The following is a 15,926-nucleotide window of genomic DNA, read 5'->3' as shown; positions in this document are numbered from 1 at the left end:
ACTTTCAAGAATCTTTTATGCCTCCATCTTTGCTTGCACTGCTTCGGCTAGTTTAATTAGTATTATCCTACATGCACCCATTTCTCCACCACTGTTAAAATCTCTCATTTAACTGTCCTCCTACAAAGTTTTTCCTGAGTTCCTCTCATGCTGAATTAGCCACTGCACTTTTTGCAAATAATATCTATCATAGAAACTCCCTGGGGTAGAGATTGTACCTTATTCATCTATTATCTCCCTCACCTGCCAAAATATCTGCCACATAAAAGGTACTCCATTAATGTGTCAAATAACTAAATGTTGGTGAGAGTGCTTTCTTATATACATAATTACCTCATAGAAAAAAAGTAATTTTTGGTCTTTCTGGTGCAAAAGTTTGCATTATTTTATAAGATTTATAAAATACTTTTTAAAAGCTATGTTTCCTTTGTTTTTGGAATACCATAGTGATTTTCAAAGAAAACATATTATCAGGATCATCTGAGAAATTCTTTTCAGCCTGAAAATGGGCAGTGCTTCCCCTAACTTGCTCCCCTCCTCAGCCTTTGTTATGTGCAGCCTCACATACTGAGAAATACCGAGAAATATTTTTGGAGTGATCCACTGTTACTTATGAGAGTATGTCATTCTGTCACCATCCTCAAGTCTGGGGGAATTAAAACGAAAATTGAGACAGTCTGAGATTCAAGTTCTAATGCTGTATATTTTCCCCAGTAGGGACAATAACTGTTCATATGCAAAGTCTTCTTTCCTTTTTTTTGGCGGGGGGTGGGGAGGCAGGGGGTGGGGATGGGACAGAGTCTCACTCTGTTGCCCAGGCTGGAGTGCACTGGCATGATCTCGGCTCATTACAACCCCTGCCTCCCAGGTTCAAGCGATTCTTGTGCCTCAGCCTTCCCTGTAGCTAGACTTGCAGGCACGTGCCACCACCCCAGTTAGTTTTTGTATTTTTAGTAGAGACAGGGTTTCACCATGTTGGCCAGGTTGGTCTCAAACTCCTGACCTCAATGGTCAGGTTGGTCTCGAACTCCTGACCTCAAGTGATCTGCCCACCTCAGCCTCCCAAAGTGCTGGAATTACAGGCATGAGCCACAGCACCCAGCCTCAAAGTCCTCTTTCTATGTAAGAGCAAAGTATTTTATACTAAAGCATTTTAGTACATCCATTAATGAAACATTAACAAAATAATAAAAATACAACTTACCAATGTTGGAATAATATTCACTTAATATTTTGATTTCAGGGCAAAATTGATACAAAATATTAACTTAAATTTCTATATTTATTTACAAATTCACAGAAAGACAGCTGCAAACAGTAAGAGAAACCACGCAGACTTCCCAAGAGCCTCTTTTCCTAATTGAAACTTCCTTTAAGCATGCATAATTAAAGCAATCCATATTCCCTTATAGCATAAAAAGTTAAGCAACACCGAGGCAAGGAAAAATGAGCTATTTTGAGCAACCCAAAACCAAGCTGCTAAAACAAAATATACAGGACCCACAGTAACACTTGAGTCATTAAGAAGTTCCTGTCCTCTTGTTTCATTTTCATCGTGCACTTTCTGGTAATGCTCCGATAAATCAATAGCAGTTATACATCTTTTCATACATAAGGGGCAGATGAAACCCTGTGAAATAACAACTTTTAGAAAAATATACAAAAAAAATTTGTATAAAACAAGACAATGCAAAGAGAAATAACAAGAAAATAATTAGTGTATCTCTTTTAGTACACATAAGGAAAATTTTCGAGTGGTAACTGTACAAAAGGTGAAAATTTATCCAAAGTCAGACTTCTAAAATTAGTTCCCATCCTTATGCTATAAATTTGCATTGGTTCAATTTCTTTTCATTATGGTATCCAGTTGCTTCAGTTAGAATATTATTTTGCTTATGACACTTTTAAAAATTATTTCTGTTTTATGATACTTTGTCCTTACTTATGTAAGACCTATTATTGGCAAGTTAGCTTTTGTTTTATTTTATTTATTTATTTATTTATTTATTTATTTACGAGACAGTTTCACTCTGTTGCCCAGGCTGGAGTGCAGTGGTACAATCTCAGATCACTGCCATCTCAACCTCCTGGGTTCAAGGGATTCTCATGCCTCAGCCTCCCGAGTAGCTGGGATTACAGGCACGTGCCACCATACCTGGCCAATTTTTGTATTTTTAGTAGAAATGGGGTTTTACCATGTTGGCCAGGCTGGTCTCCAACCCCTCCCCTGACAAGAACTGTCTGCCTTGGCCTCCCAAGGTGCTGGGATTACAGGCGTGAGTCACCGTGCCCAGCCGAGATTAAGAAATTACTGGCAAGAATAACAAATACTTTTCTGTCATATAATGTGCTCGACAAAGAAGTTCTCCTTGAAAGTAATTTAATGAAAGTAATTTTTAGTGTTTACTATATTCCACTAGTTTGAGATCCCATTCTTTCCCACACCCATAATTCCCAGATGATTCTTCCTTATAATTTTCTGAGGCAAATAAAACCATCTTCAAACAATATTTTAAATTCCCTATACCTAACAATACCAATATTTTAAAATATGCGCTGTTATACTGATCTATGTATGGCCTAAGGTTTTGTCAAATAAGAATAATAGGATGCGGGGCTGGGCATGGTGGCTTATGCCTGCATCCCCAGCACTTTGGGAGGCCGAGGCAGGCAGATCACTTGAGGTCAGGAGTTCGAGACCTGTCTGGCCAACATGGTGAAACCCCATTTCTCCTAAAAACACAAAAATTAGGCAGGCCTGGTGGCATGCGCCTGTAATCCCAGCTACTAGGGAGGCTCAGGCCGGAGAATCGCTTGAACCCGTGAGGCGGAGGTTGCAGTGAGCCAAGATTGCACCACTGCACTCCAGCCTGGGCAATAGAGTGAGACTCCATCTCAAACAAAAAAAAAGAATAATAGGATGAGAGACTAGAATTGAAAGCATCAGGGAGAAAGGAAATAAAATAAAGACAGCAATGAGGATGAAATGTTATAACATCATGAGTGTCAGTGTCAAAAACAGATGTGGACTTGGGGCTCAACCAATGCCTCATTATATGACCTTAAGGAAATCACTTTGCTTTGCTTAAGTGTCCTTATCTATAAAATGGGACTAATATTAGCACATATTCTTCTAGAGTTATTGTGTATATAAAATACTAAATACAGCGCTTGAGATATTATAAGTACTCAACAAATATGACCTGTCATTAGATGTACGCTTAAAGATGAAAGGGAAGGACTGAGAGACTAGATGACAAGATAGCAATTAAAAACCTAGATTACTCAGCAAGGCCAAAGAAATGAAGTAGCATATGAATATGCTTCATATGAGAATATGAAGAAGAAAGTTTGTGAGAGGATAATTATGGTAAAGAATGGGGACATATGACTTTAATATTTCAGGTGAAACTATTGTGCCTGATGATACAGTAGAAGGTACTGCCATGGAATTGAGTAGCTAGAAAAGAGATAATAAAGATCATTGACATTGACAACATTAAGGAACTGGGAGGTTAAAATGTTCCTTGAGTTATCAAAGTCACTTAGAATAGCAAAGAAAGAGAGGAAGACTGAAAACAGATGCCAGATGGGAAGCAAGACAGGGTAGCAATTAAGAGCTAGACTTGGGCTTGAATCCTGGATTCATAACACTCTTAGTAGCTATGTGACCTTCAATTTCCTCATCTGTTAAGTGGAATAACAATAACACCTACTTCATATGAATATCATGACAATTAAGTAAGATAATACATGCAATGCACTTATCATTGTACCTGGTACAAAGAAAACATTCAGTAAATGTTAGCTATCATTACTTTAATTATTCCTTTTGTTAATAGCCCTTAAAGGAGATTATCCGGGGATGAAAGTAAGGAACATGAGTTCATTTTTTTTTTTAACTGATGAAAGGGTTGTCTTCCAGATGACCACAGTCTCAAGTGCTAGAACTACAAAACAATTCTTTTTTAAAAGATGCTTCAGCCGGGTGCAGTGGCTCATGCCTGTAATGCCAGCACTTTGGGAGGCTAAAGCAGGCAGATCGCTTGAGCCTAGGAATTTGAGACCTGCCTTGGCAACATGGCAAATCCCCATCTCTACAAAAAAATACAAAAAAAAAAAAAAATTAGCCAGGCATGGTGGTGTGCAACTATAGTCCCAGGTACTTGGGAGGTTGAGGCGGGAGGATCACTTGAGTCCAGGAGGTCCAGGCTGTGGTGAGCCATGTTCACACCACTGCACTCCAGCCCAGGCAATAGAGTGAGACCCTGTCTCAAAAAAGAAAGAGAAAAAAGAAAAAGAAAAATATGCTTCATTTGTTTTGTTTTGTTTGAGACAGAGTCTCCCTCTGTCACCCAGGCTGGAGTACAGTGGCAGGATCTCGGCTTACTGCAACCACTGCCTCCCAGATTCAAGGGATTCTCCTGCCTCAGCCTCCGGAGTAGCTGAGATTACAGGCGCTTGCTACCACGCCCAGCTAATTTCTGTATTTTTAGTAGAGACGGGGTTTCACTATGTTGGCCAAGCTGGTCTCGAACTCCTGACATCAGGTGATCCACCTGCCTCAGTCTCCCAAAGTGCTGGGATCACAGGCGTGAGCCACAATGCCTGGCTGTTTTGTTATTGCCACCATAGCTTTAGGTTGACTTTCACTTTACTCTTGTTTGTTCACTGTTAAGTTTCCATATACAGTCATTCATTCAAAAAGTATTTACTTGCTGGTATTCTACCTCGCAGTAGGATAACTGTGGTTGACAGTGAAATATTATATATCACAAAATAGCTAAAAGAGAGTCTTTCCAATGCTTTCACCACAAAGAAATGACACATGAATGAGGTGATGGATACACTACACTGATTGGATTATTATACAACATAGATACGCATTGAACATTAAAATGTAACCCACAATTAGGTGTAATTAAAATGTGTCAATTTAAAAAGTAAATAAATTTTTAAGTACTATATGAGTTTTTATAAATCACATGGACATGTGATTACTATGTTCTAGCTGTTGTGGTATGGTGCTAAGAATACAATGATAAATAAGACAAGGTCTTCACCCTCAAGAAGCTTACAGACTCTCTGAAAAAGTTACCCCAAAAAATGACATTTTAGGCAGGGTACAGTGGCTCATGCCTGTAATCTCAGCACTTTGGGAGGCCGAGGCAGGCGGATCACGAAGTCAAGAGATCAAGACCATCCTGGCCAATAAGCTAATAAAAAAACAAAAATTAGCTGGGCGTGGTGGCAGGAGGCTGAGGCAGGAGAATCGCTTGAACCCAGGAGGCAGAGATTGCAGTGAGCTGAGATCGCGTCACTGCACTCCAGACTGGGCGACAGAGTGATACTCTGCCTCAAAAAAGAAAAAATTACATTTTATGCCCCACTAATCAGAAAATCCTATTAGATCCATATTGAAAATGCATCCAGAACCTCAGCACCTCTGCTGTTACCACTCTGCTCCAAGTCACCATCACACTGTACATAGATCATTACAATAGCCTCCTAACACTCTCTTTGCTCCCACCCTTACCCCACTAACACACAGCAGCTAGAGTGTATCCCATAAAAATGCAAATCAAATCTTGTCGTTTCCTTGCTTAAAATTATCCGATAGCTTTCTACCACGGTAACAGTTAAAAACTAAAGTCTGTATAATAGTCTATAAGGCCCTACAAGAGGCCGGACTGATCGCTGACCCATTCTCCCCCTTGCTCACTATGCTAGAGCTACACTAGCCTCCTGGTTGCTTTTTCAATATGACAGGCATATTCCCACCTTAGAGACCTGCTGTTCCACACACCTGGAAAAATACTTGCCCCAGAAATCCACATGACTCATTTCCTCACCTCCTTCAGTTCTTTTTGTGTTATCCCCTCCTCAGAGAAGTCTTCCCTGATAACTAATTAAAATTGCAGCCACCAAGAACACTTTATATGCCCCCTTTCCTGCTTTATTTTTTTCAATAATGCCAACTGTCTAACTTGATATATTTTTTATTTATTTATTTTTGAGACAGGGTCTCACTCTATCATCCCAGCTAGAGTGCAGTGGCACAATCACGGTCAACTTGCAGCCTTGAACTCCTGGGCTGAAGTGATCCTCCCACCTTAGCCTCCAGAGTAGCTGAGAATACAGGTGCATGCCACCACTCCTGGCTAATTTTCTTTTTTATTTTTTGTAGAGACGGCATCTCCCTATGTTGTCCAGGCTGGTCTTAGGCAATCCTCCCACCTCAGACTCCCAAAGTGCTGAGATTATAGGCATGAGCCACCATGCCTGGCCAATACATGTTTAGTATGTTTACTATGTTTTTATTTTTGCCTATTTCCACCCGGTTGAATGTAAGCTCCACCAGGATAAATATTTTTTAGTTTATCCTAACTAATGGGTAAAAGTAAGCTCTTTCACCCATCCCACCACATGAGGACACAGGGATAAGACACCATCTATGAACCAGGAAATGGGCCCTCATTAGACATCAAATCTGCCAGCACCTTGATCTTGGACTTCTCATCCTCTAGAACTATGAGAAATAAATTTCTACAGTTTATAAGCTACTAAGTCTGTGGTATTTTATATTAGCAGTCTGAACTTACTAAGATAAGCAGGTGAGGTACAGAGATGAGCTTATGGAAAAGACCCAGAGAAAAGAAAAAACGTGGCGCACTGTAAAAACAGAGAGAGAATTCAGTATGCCTGGATCAAAAAATATCAAGAAGACTACGAGAAGAAATGAAGTTATAGAGGTAAAAAGAAAGCAGATCACCAAAAAAAAGAAGATAAACAACAACAAAAAAACTTCCAGAACATGCTAAAGAATTTAGACTTTATTCTAAGGACAATTGATTGAAAACCATTAACCTGGGTGTTTGTTTGTTTTTTGTTTTGTTTTTGAGACAGTCTTGCTTTATCACCTAGACTGGAGTGTAGTGGCACGAGCTCAGCTCACTGCAACCTCTGCCTCCCAAGCACAAGAAATTCTCATGCCTCAGCCTTCCGAGTAGCTGGGATTACAGGCATGCAGCGTCATGTCCAGCTAAATTTTTTTTTTTTTTTTTTTGTATTTTTAGCAGAGACAGGGTTTCTCCATGTTGGCCACGCTGGTCTCAAACTCCTGGCCTCAACTGATCCGCGAGCCTGGGCATCCAAGTGCTGGGATTACAGGCATGAGCCACCATTCCTGGCCTAACCTGGGTTTTAACCAGGAAAATGGCATCATAAAATCCTAGCGATATTTTAAAAGAAGAGATTCAGTTGGAAGAGAAAGGAGATAGGAGGTGGGTAACATCAGATAAAAGGAGGACAGGGAAAAAAAAAAAAAAGACAAAAAAATAATAATAATAAGCATAGGCCAGGCACCGTGGCTCACACCTGTAATCCCAGCTCTCAGGGAGGCAGAGGCGGGAGGATAGCTTGAGCCCAGGGCCCAGGAGTTCGAGACCTGCCTGGGCAATATAGCGAGACCCCGTGTTCCACAAAAAGGAAGAAAAAAAAAAAGACAAAAAAAAAAAGGAGGACAGTTACAATAATATGTGACAGTTAAAGATTGATGGTAGTCTATGTTAAGGCAGTAACAGAATGGATTAAAATTATTGCTTAAGCAATTTCAATAGAAAAGGTTTTCTGAAGAGGTGATAACTAAACTAAAATTTAAATTTTTTTTTTTTTTTTTTTTGAGACAAAGTCTTGCCCTGTCACCCAGGCGGGAGTGCAGTGGTATGATCTTGGCTCACTGCAACCTCCACCTTCTGGGTTCAAGTGATTCTCCCGCTTCAGCCTCCTGAGTAGCTGGGACTACAGGTGCGTGTCACTACACCCGGCTAATTTTTGTATTTTTTTGTTGTTTTTTTTTTTGAGACGGAGTCTTGCTCTGTCACCCGGGCTGGAGTGCAGTGGCCAGAGCTCAGCTCACGCAAGCTCTGCCTCCCAGGTTTACGCCATTCTCCTGCCTCAGCCTCCCGTGTAGCTGAGATTACAGGCGCCCGCCACCTCGCCCAGCTAGTTTTTTGTATTTTTTAGTAGAGACGGGGTTTCACCGTGTTAGCCAGGATGGTCTCAATCTCCTGACCTCGTCATCTGCCCGTCTCGGCCTCCCAAAGTGCTGGGATTACAGGGTTGAGCCACTGCGCCCGGCTAATTTTTGTATTTTTAGTAGAGATGGGGTTTCACCATGTTGGTCAGGCTGGTCTCGAACTCCTGACCTTGTGATCTGCCTGCCTTGGCCTCCCAAAGTGTTGGATTACAGGCATGAGCCACCACACCCAGCCTAGGAGATGAGATTTGATAGGCAGGTAGAGGCCACATATGTAGGGCCTTACAGACCATGATAAGATATAATGGAATTTATTTTGCATAACAGGAAGCCAATGAATTTTTTTTTTTTTTCTTGCTGGGAAGCATAGCCTCCAGCAGAAGCTGGAAGCAGGCATTTCCTAAAGCCAATGAAGATTTTAATTCAGGGAATGGCCTGATCTGATTCCAGTTCTTCTGGTTGCTCTTTGGAGAAGTGACCTAAAATGATAAGGATAATACACCCTTATGATCATCTAGGTGAAGGACGAGGGTGGCAGCAGAAATAGAAAGAAGAGGATAAGACCAGGCATGGTGGCTCACACTTGTAATCCTAACACTTCAGGAGGCCAAGGTGGGAGGATTGCTTGAGGCCAAGAGCTTGAGACCAGCTTGGGCAACATAGCAAGACCCCTTGCTACAAGAAAATTAAAAATTAAATTTCTACACAGCTTCCTTTGGGGAAAAAAAAAAAAAAGGTGGGGGAAAGGACTGAAGATATATCTGGGGGCTAAAATGAATAGGATTTATCATGTACTGAATATGACTGAGGAAAAGGAAGAATCAAGTTTGCTCTGAAATCCTTAGCTTCAGTATCTGAGATTTTCTACAATTTTCAGCTTTCTAAGATGGCTAAAAGAATAGCAAGTTGAATGTTGGGGCAGGAAAAGGTGGAGGGCAAGAATTTAACTTACACATTAAATTTAGGACACATATTAAATTTAAAATGCATATGAAAGACCTAACCTTCCACCATAAGAATCTAGAAAAAAGATAAGCAAACTAAATCCAAAGTAAGTAGATGGAGGAAATTAAATATAAAAGCAGAAACCAATAAAAGAGAAAAGCAAAAGATAGAAAAATTAACAAAGTCAAAAGTTGGCTTTCTTAAAAATTAATAAATGGATAAACTAATAGGAATAATCAGGAAAGAAAGAAAAAGATAAAATATTTTCTCTCTTACCAAAATCATGGGCTATCACTACAGATGCTATAGACATTTATGCCAATAAATTCAACACATTAGATGAAATAACAGATTCCTTAAAAACACAATTCACCAAAACTAACTGAAAAAGAAACAGAGAATCTGAGTAATAATCAATACACCTCCCAAAAAGAAAGCTCCAAGCCCAGATGGTTTTATTAGTGAATTCTAGCAAACATTCAAGGTATAATTAGTGCCTATTTCTTTCAGAAAATATAGGAAGGAGTGTTTCCTAATTTACGAGGTCAGGAAAATCCAGATTCCAAAACCTGACAAAAACATTTCAAAAAAGAAAATTAGAGACTGATATCCCTCATGACCAAATGAAAAGGTCCCCCAGAAGTATATAAACAAATGAAATCTAGCAGTATACAGGCTGAGCATCCATTATCTGAAATGCTTGAGACACTTTTGGATTCTGGAATTTTTTTTTTTTTTTTTTGGAATATTTACATGATACTTACCAGTTGGACATCCTAAGGCAAAAAATCCAAAATCTGAAATGAACACCATTTCGGCACTCAAGTTTGGAGTTGTGGAGCATTTCAGATTTTGAATTTTCATATTAGGGATGCTCCACCTGTATTAAAATAGTAATAAAAACACAGCAAGACCAAGTGGAGCTTATCCTAGAAACAAGAGTAGATCAACATTCAAAAATCAATGTAAATCATCAAAACAACGGAAGGGGAAAATCATATTATCATCTCAATAGATGTGGGAAAAGCATTTCACAATATTCAAAATTCATTCAAATGGAAAGGGGAGGGGAAAAGAAGGGAGAGAGGGAGGGAGGGAAGGGGAAAAGCTCTCAGAAAACTAGAAAGCATCCTTAAGCTGATCAGAAAAAAACTCATGGCTACCATCATTCTTAGTGGTAAAAACCTTAAATGCTATTCCCCTAAGTTCACAAAGTAAAATAATTACTCTCCCCAATTCTATCTAATATTTGACCCAAATTAAGGCCCGATACTGTGTCCTGCCTTGACATCTGGTGAAACTGGGAGGGCCTCAAATGGCCTAACCACAAGTTTGCCTCCCCATTCTGCTCCCACAGATAAAGCTGCCTACTCAAACAGCCCTTCTGATCACAGAGACCAGGCACAGTGCCTGCTTATCCCTACGTAGTGGGTTTCCATGTCCTGGTCCCCCGACAGCCCACACACTTATCCAAACAATCCAATCATATCCTTCTTTAGGAATCAGAAGGTATGCCAGCCTCTTGATACTACCAAGCCTGCCTCCCACAGCCCCTGGTTGTTCATTTTGTTCCCAAATGTAATCTTCATGTAGCCATGCATGGCATGTAGTGTCCTTCTCCCCTAGGCTGTAAACATATGTAACTAACACACTGCTATTGATCTCAACCGTCCTGTGTCATGTGTTCAGCCATTCCCATAACCCTAGGGCAAAATCCCTCCTTCACCACACGGTAAACAGGAGGCAATGAAAACACTGGCAAATGCAAATGACTTGCACCCAGTATAAAGGAGTCTTACAATTCAATAAGATAATCCAATTTTTTTTTTTTTGAGTTGTGGTCTCACTCTGTCACCCTAACAGGAGCGCAGCGGCGCAATCTCAGCTCACCGCAACCTCCACCTTGCAGGATCAAGCGATTCTCCTGACTCAACCTTTCAAGTGGCTGGGATTACAGGCACGTGCCACAATGCCTGGCTAATTTTTTTTTTTTTTTTTTTTTTTTTTTTTTTTGAGATGGAGTCTCACTCTGTCGCCCAGGCTGGAGTACAGTGGTGCAATCTCGTTTCACTGTAAGCTCCGCCTCCGAGTTCTCACCATTCTCGTGCCTCAGCCTCCTGAGTAGCTGGGACTACAGGCACCCACCACCACGCCCAGCTAATTGTTTTGTATCTTTAGTAGAGACGGGGTTTCACCATGTTAGCCTGGATGGTCTAGATCTCCTGACCTCCTGATCAGCCCACCTCGGCCTCCCCAAGTGCTGGGATTACAGGCATGAGCTACCACACCCGGCTTAATTTTTAAAATAGGTACATTTCCAGTTCCAGAAAAAATGGCATAGATGTACTTTTCCTTATTCCTTCTGCCAAGTACAGCTAAAATTCATGGATTATATATAAAACAAATGTAAGAAGATGCTGAAAGATACAGAGAGGAAGGCAGACCAGTTAGTGATCTCAGCCAAGGAATGACAGACTGATGAGTTCTTTGCCTCATATATTCTGAAATGAATACTGGAGAAGCCAACAATCTGGAAACACCAGACCATGCTAACAAGAAAAGCCTGCTCTCTCCAGGCACAAGATCAGGGAAGAGTTAGTCCTCCCACTGCTAAATCAAACTGGCTTTTTAGAAAAGGGGCTCGGTGTAGTAGATCATGCCTGTAATCCCAGCACTTTGGGAAGCCGAGGCAGGTGGATTGTTTGAGCTCAGGAATTCAAGACTAGCCTGGGCAACACGGCAAGACCACATCTCTATAGAAAAAAAAAACAAAAATTAGCAGGGCCACGGGGATGTGTGCCTATGGTCCCAGCTACCTACTCTACTTGGGAGGCAGTGGTAGGAAGATCACTTAAGCCTGGGAGATTGAGGTTGCAGTGAGCAGTGATCACACCACTGCACTCAGCCTGGGGAACAGAGTGAGATGGAGAGGAGGAGGGGAGGGAAAGAAGGAACGGAGGAAAGGAAAGGGAAAGGGAAAGGAAGAAAGAGGGAAAGAAAGGTGGTGAAGTAATGAGATACTACACATACGGAGGTCAGTTGGAGAGCTAGGAAAACACCAGAAGAGAGGTATAAGAGAAGCACAAGAAAGATTGCATTATTAGACAGCAAGAGTTGACTGGACTACATGGTTCTAAGAAGTAAAGTAAGATGAGGATAAAGAAGTAAAGATGAGAATTAGTAGTGAAACTACTAGTGAGTAGTTTCAATGGAAAAACTGAGGATGGAAGCCAAATTGGAATGGGATAAACAATAAACAAAGACATTTGCTTCTAGCAATATGGTGTACTCAACAGTCTGAACTGTCCTGATGAAAACAATGAAATGATATAAAATATCACTTATTACATTATGTATTATATATATTATATATTATTACAGCTGACCCTGGAACACCACAAGTTTGAACTGTGTGGGTCCACTTATACATGGATTTTCTCCCACCTCTGCCTCCTCTGAGACAGCAAGACCAACTCCACTTCTTCCTCCTCCTCAACATAAAGACAAGGATGAAGACCTTTATGACCTTCCACTTAAAGAATAGTAAATATATTTTCTCTTTGTTATGACTTTCCTTTTCTTTTTTCTTTTTTGGCTCTATGGAATCTTTCTAGGTCATATGGTTTTTTTTTTTGTTTTTTTGGGTTTTTTTTGAGACAAAGTCTCACTCTGTCGCCTAGGCTGGAATGCACTGGAGCGATCTCAGCTCACTGCAACCTCTGCCTCCTGAGTTCAAGTGATTCTCCTGCCTCAGCCTCCCAAGTAGCTGAGATTATAGTCACACGCCACCATGCCCGGCTAAGTTTTGTATTTTTAGTAGAGACGTGGTTTCACCACGTTGGCCAGGCTGGTCTCAAACTCCTGACCTCAGGTGATCTGCCCACCTTGGCCTGCCAAAGTGGGGGATCACAGGCATGAGCCACCGCACCTGGCCTCTTTTTATTTTTTTTTTCAATTTTTATTTTAGATTCAGAGGGTATATGTTTAGGTTCATTACCTGGGTATATTGCATGTTGCTGAGGTTTGGGGTACAAATGATCCTGTCACCCAGGTACTGAGCATAGTACCCAACAGTCAGATTTTCAACCACTGCCTGCCTCCTTCCCTTCTCATTCTAGTAGTCTTCAGTTTCTATTGTTGCCACCTTTATGTCCATGAGTACCCAATGTTTAGCTCCCATTTATAAGTGAGAACAAGCTGTATTTGGTTTTCTGTTCCTGTGTTAATTTACTTGGGATAATAGCCTCTAGCTGCATCAATATTGCTACAAAGAACATGATTTTGTTATTTTTATGCCTGCATGGTATTTTGTGGTGTATATGTACCATATTTTTTTTTCCAGTCCACCACTGATGGGCACATAGCTTGATTCCATTTATTTGTTATTGTGAATAGGGCTGCAATGAACATCCAAATACATATGTCTTTCTGGTAGAACGGTTTGTATTTGTTGAGATACATACTCAGTAATGGATTACTAGGTTGCATGGTAGTCCTGTTTTAAGTTCTTTAAATCTTGAAACTGCTTTACACAGTGGCTGAACTAATTTACATTCCCACCAACAATGTACAAGCATTTTCTTTTTCTCTGCAGCCTCACCAACATGTGTTTTTTGATATTTTAATAATAGTCATTCTAACTGGTGTGAGATGGTATCTCATTGTGGTTTTGACTTGCATTTCCCTGATGATTAGAGATGTGGACCATTTTGTCACGCTTCTTGGCCACTTGTATATCTTCTTCTGAGAAGTGCCTGTTTGTGTCTTTTGACCATTTTTTAATGGCTTTTTTTTTTTTTTGCTTGTTCAACCGTTTAAGTTTCTTACAGATTCTGGATATTAGACCTTTGATATCTGCAAATTTAGCTGCACAGTTTGCAAATGTTTTCTCCCATTCTGCAGGCTATCTCTTTACTCTGTTGATAGTTTCTTTCACTGTGCAGAGGCTCTTTAATTAGTTCTGCTTGTCAGTTTTTGATTTTGTTGCAATTGCTTTTGAGGACTTAGTTATAAATTCTTTCCCAACACTAATGTCCAGAATGATGTTTCCTAGGTTTTCTTCTAAGATTCTTATAGTTTAAGGTCTTACATTTAAATCTTTAATCCATTTTGAGTTACATTTTGTATATGGTGAAAGGTAGGGAGTCCAGTTTCATTCTTCTACATAAGCCACATGATTTTCTTAATAACATTTTCTTTTCTCTATCTTACTTTATTGTAAGAATACAGTGAGACACGTTCATCAGCTTGCTCCTTTCTGCCCGCGGACGCTGCCAAAGAAGCATCATTAAAATCTCTCTTCTCCCTTCCATCACGTCTAAATCTGAGTCTCCTAAAGAGCCCGAACAGCTGAGGAAGCTCTTCATTGGAGGGTTGAGCTTTGAAACAACCGATGAGAGCCTAAGGAGCCATTCTGAGCAATGGGGAACATTCACAGACTATGTGGTAATGAGAGATCCAAACACCAAGCACTCCAGGGGCTTTGGGTTCATCACATATGCCACTGTGGAGGAGGTAGATGCAGCCATGAACGCAAGGCCACACAAGATGGATGGAAGAGTTGTGGAACCAAAGAGAGCTGTCTCAAGAGAAGATTCTCAAAGACCAGGTGCCCACTTAACTGTGAAAAAGATATTTGTTGGTGGCATTAAAGAAGACACTGAAGAACATCACCTAAGAGATTATTTTGAACAGTATGGAAAAATTGAAGTGACTGAAATCATGACTGACTGAGGCAGTGGCAAGAAAAGGGGCTTTGCCTTTGTAACCTCTGACGACCATGACTACGTGGATAAGACTGTCATTCAGAAATACCATACTGTGAATGGCCACAGCTGTGAAGTTAGGAAAGCCCTCTCAAAGCAAGAGATGGCTAGTGCTTTATGCAGCCAAAGAGGCTGAAGTGGTTCTAGAAACTTTGGTGGTGGTCGTGGAGGTGGTTTCGGTGGGAATGACAACTCTGGTAATGGAGGAAACTTCAGTGGTAGTGGTCGATATGGTGGCAGTGGGGATGGCTATAATGGGTTTGGTAATGATGGAAGCAATTTTGGAGACGGTGGAAGCTACGATGATTTTGGCAATTACAACAATCAGTCTTCAAATTTTGGACCCATGAAGGGAGGAAACTTTGGAGACAGAAGCCCTAGCCCTTATGGTGGTAGAGGCCAATACTTTGCCAACCAAGAAACCAAGGTGGCTATGGCAGTTCCAGTAGCAGCAGTAGCTATGGCAGAGGCAGAAGATTTTAATTAGGAAACAAAGCTTAGCAGGAGAGGAGAGCCAGAGAAGTGACAGGGAAGTTACAAGTTACAACAGATTTGTGAACTCAGCCAAGCACAGTGGTGGCAGGGCCTAGCTGCTACAAAGACCTGTTTTAGACAAATACTCATGGATATGGGCAAAAAACTCAAGGACTGTATTTGTGACTAATTGTATAACAAGTCATTTTAATTTCTGTTCTGTGCAAAGTGTAAAGCATTCCAACAAAGGGATTTAATGTAGATTTTTTTTTTTTGCATCCATGCTGTTGCTTGCTAAATGTAATAGTCTGATCATGATGCTGAATAAATATCTTTTTTATAATGTGCAAAGAAAAAAAAAGAATACAGTATATAGCATATATAACATGCAAAATATGTGTGAATCAACTGTTTATATTATAGGTAAGGCTTCTGGTCACCAGTAGGCTATTAGTAGTTAAGTTTTTGGGGAGTCAAAAGTTATACATGAATTTCAGCTGCACAGGAGGTTGGCACCCAAATTGTTCAAGGGTCAACTACATATTATAAAATATAAAATATTATATAAATCACACCAAAGTATTTCTTTAATGTTTATTTCTTTAATGTCCTGGAGACCATGATATTTCCAATTCTGCTTAGAAGCTGTTAAAGGCACAATGTTAAAATCTAGAGCTCGTCCAAGGTAGGAAGCCAAACTCAAT

General features: G+C 40.4%; 1 protein-coding gene and 1 pseudogene across 1 annotated transcript in view; one reads left to right on the top strand and one right to left on the bottom strand.

The window, feature by feature from the left end:
* LOC105483719 (early endosome antigen 1) overlaps positions 1 to 15,926 on the bottom strand; it is a 161,711-nt gene that overhangs the window by 103,060 nt on the left and 42,725 nt on the right. The gene's annotated exons all lie outside the window — the stretch shown is intronic.
* LOC105483781 (heterogeneous nuclear ribonucleoprotein A1-like) lies at positions 6,636 to 15,375 on the top strand (annotated as a pseudogene).

Source organism: Macaca nemestrina, chromosome 10 (assembly GCF_043159975.1).
Source record: "Macaca nemestrina isolate mMacNem1 chromosome 10, mMacNem.hap1, whole genome shotgun sequence".
Taxonomy (NCBI): domain Eukaryota; kingdom Metazoa; phylum Chordata; class Mammalia; order Primates; family Cercopithecidae; genus Macaca; species Macaca nemestrina.
The sequence above is the reverse complement of the archived record's forward strand: the minus strand, read 5'-3'. Positions and strand labels throughout refer to the sequence as shown.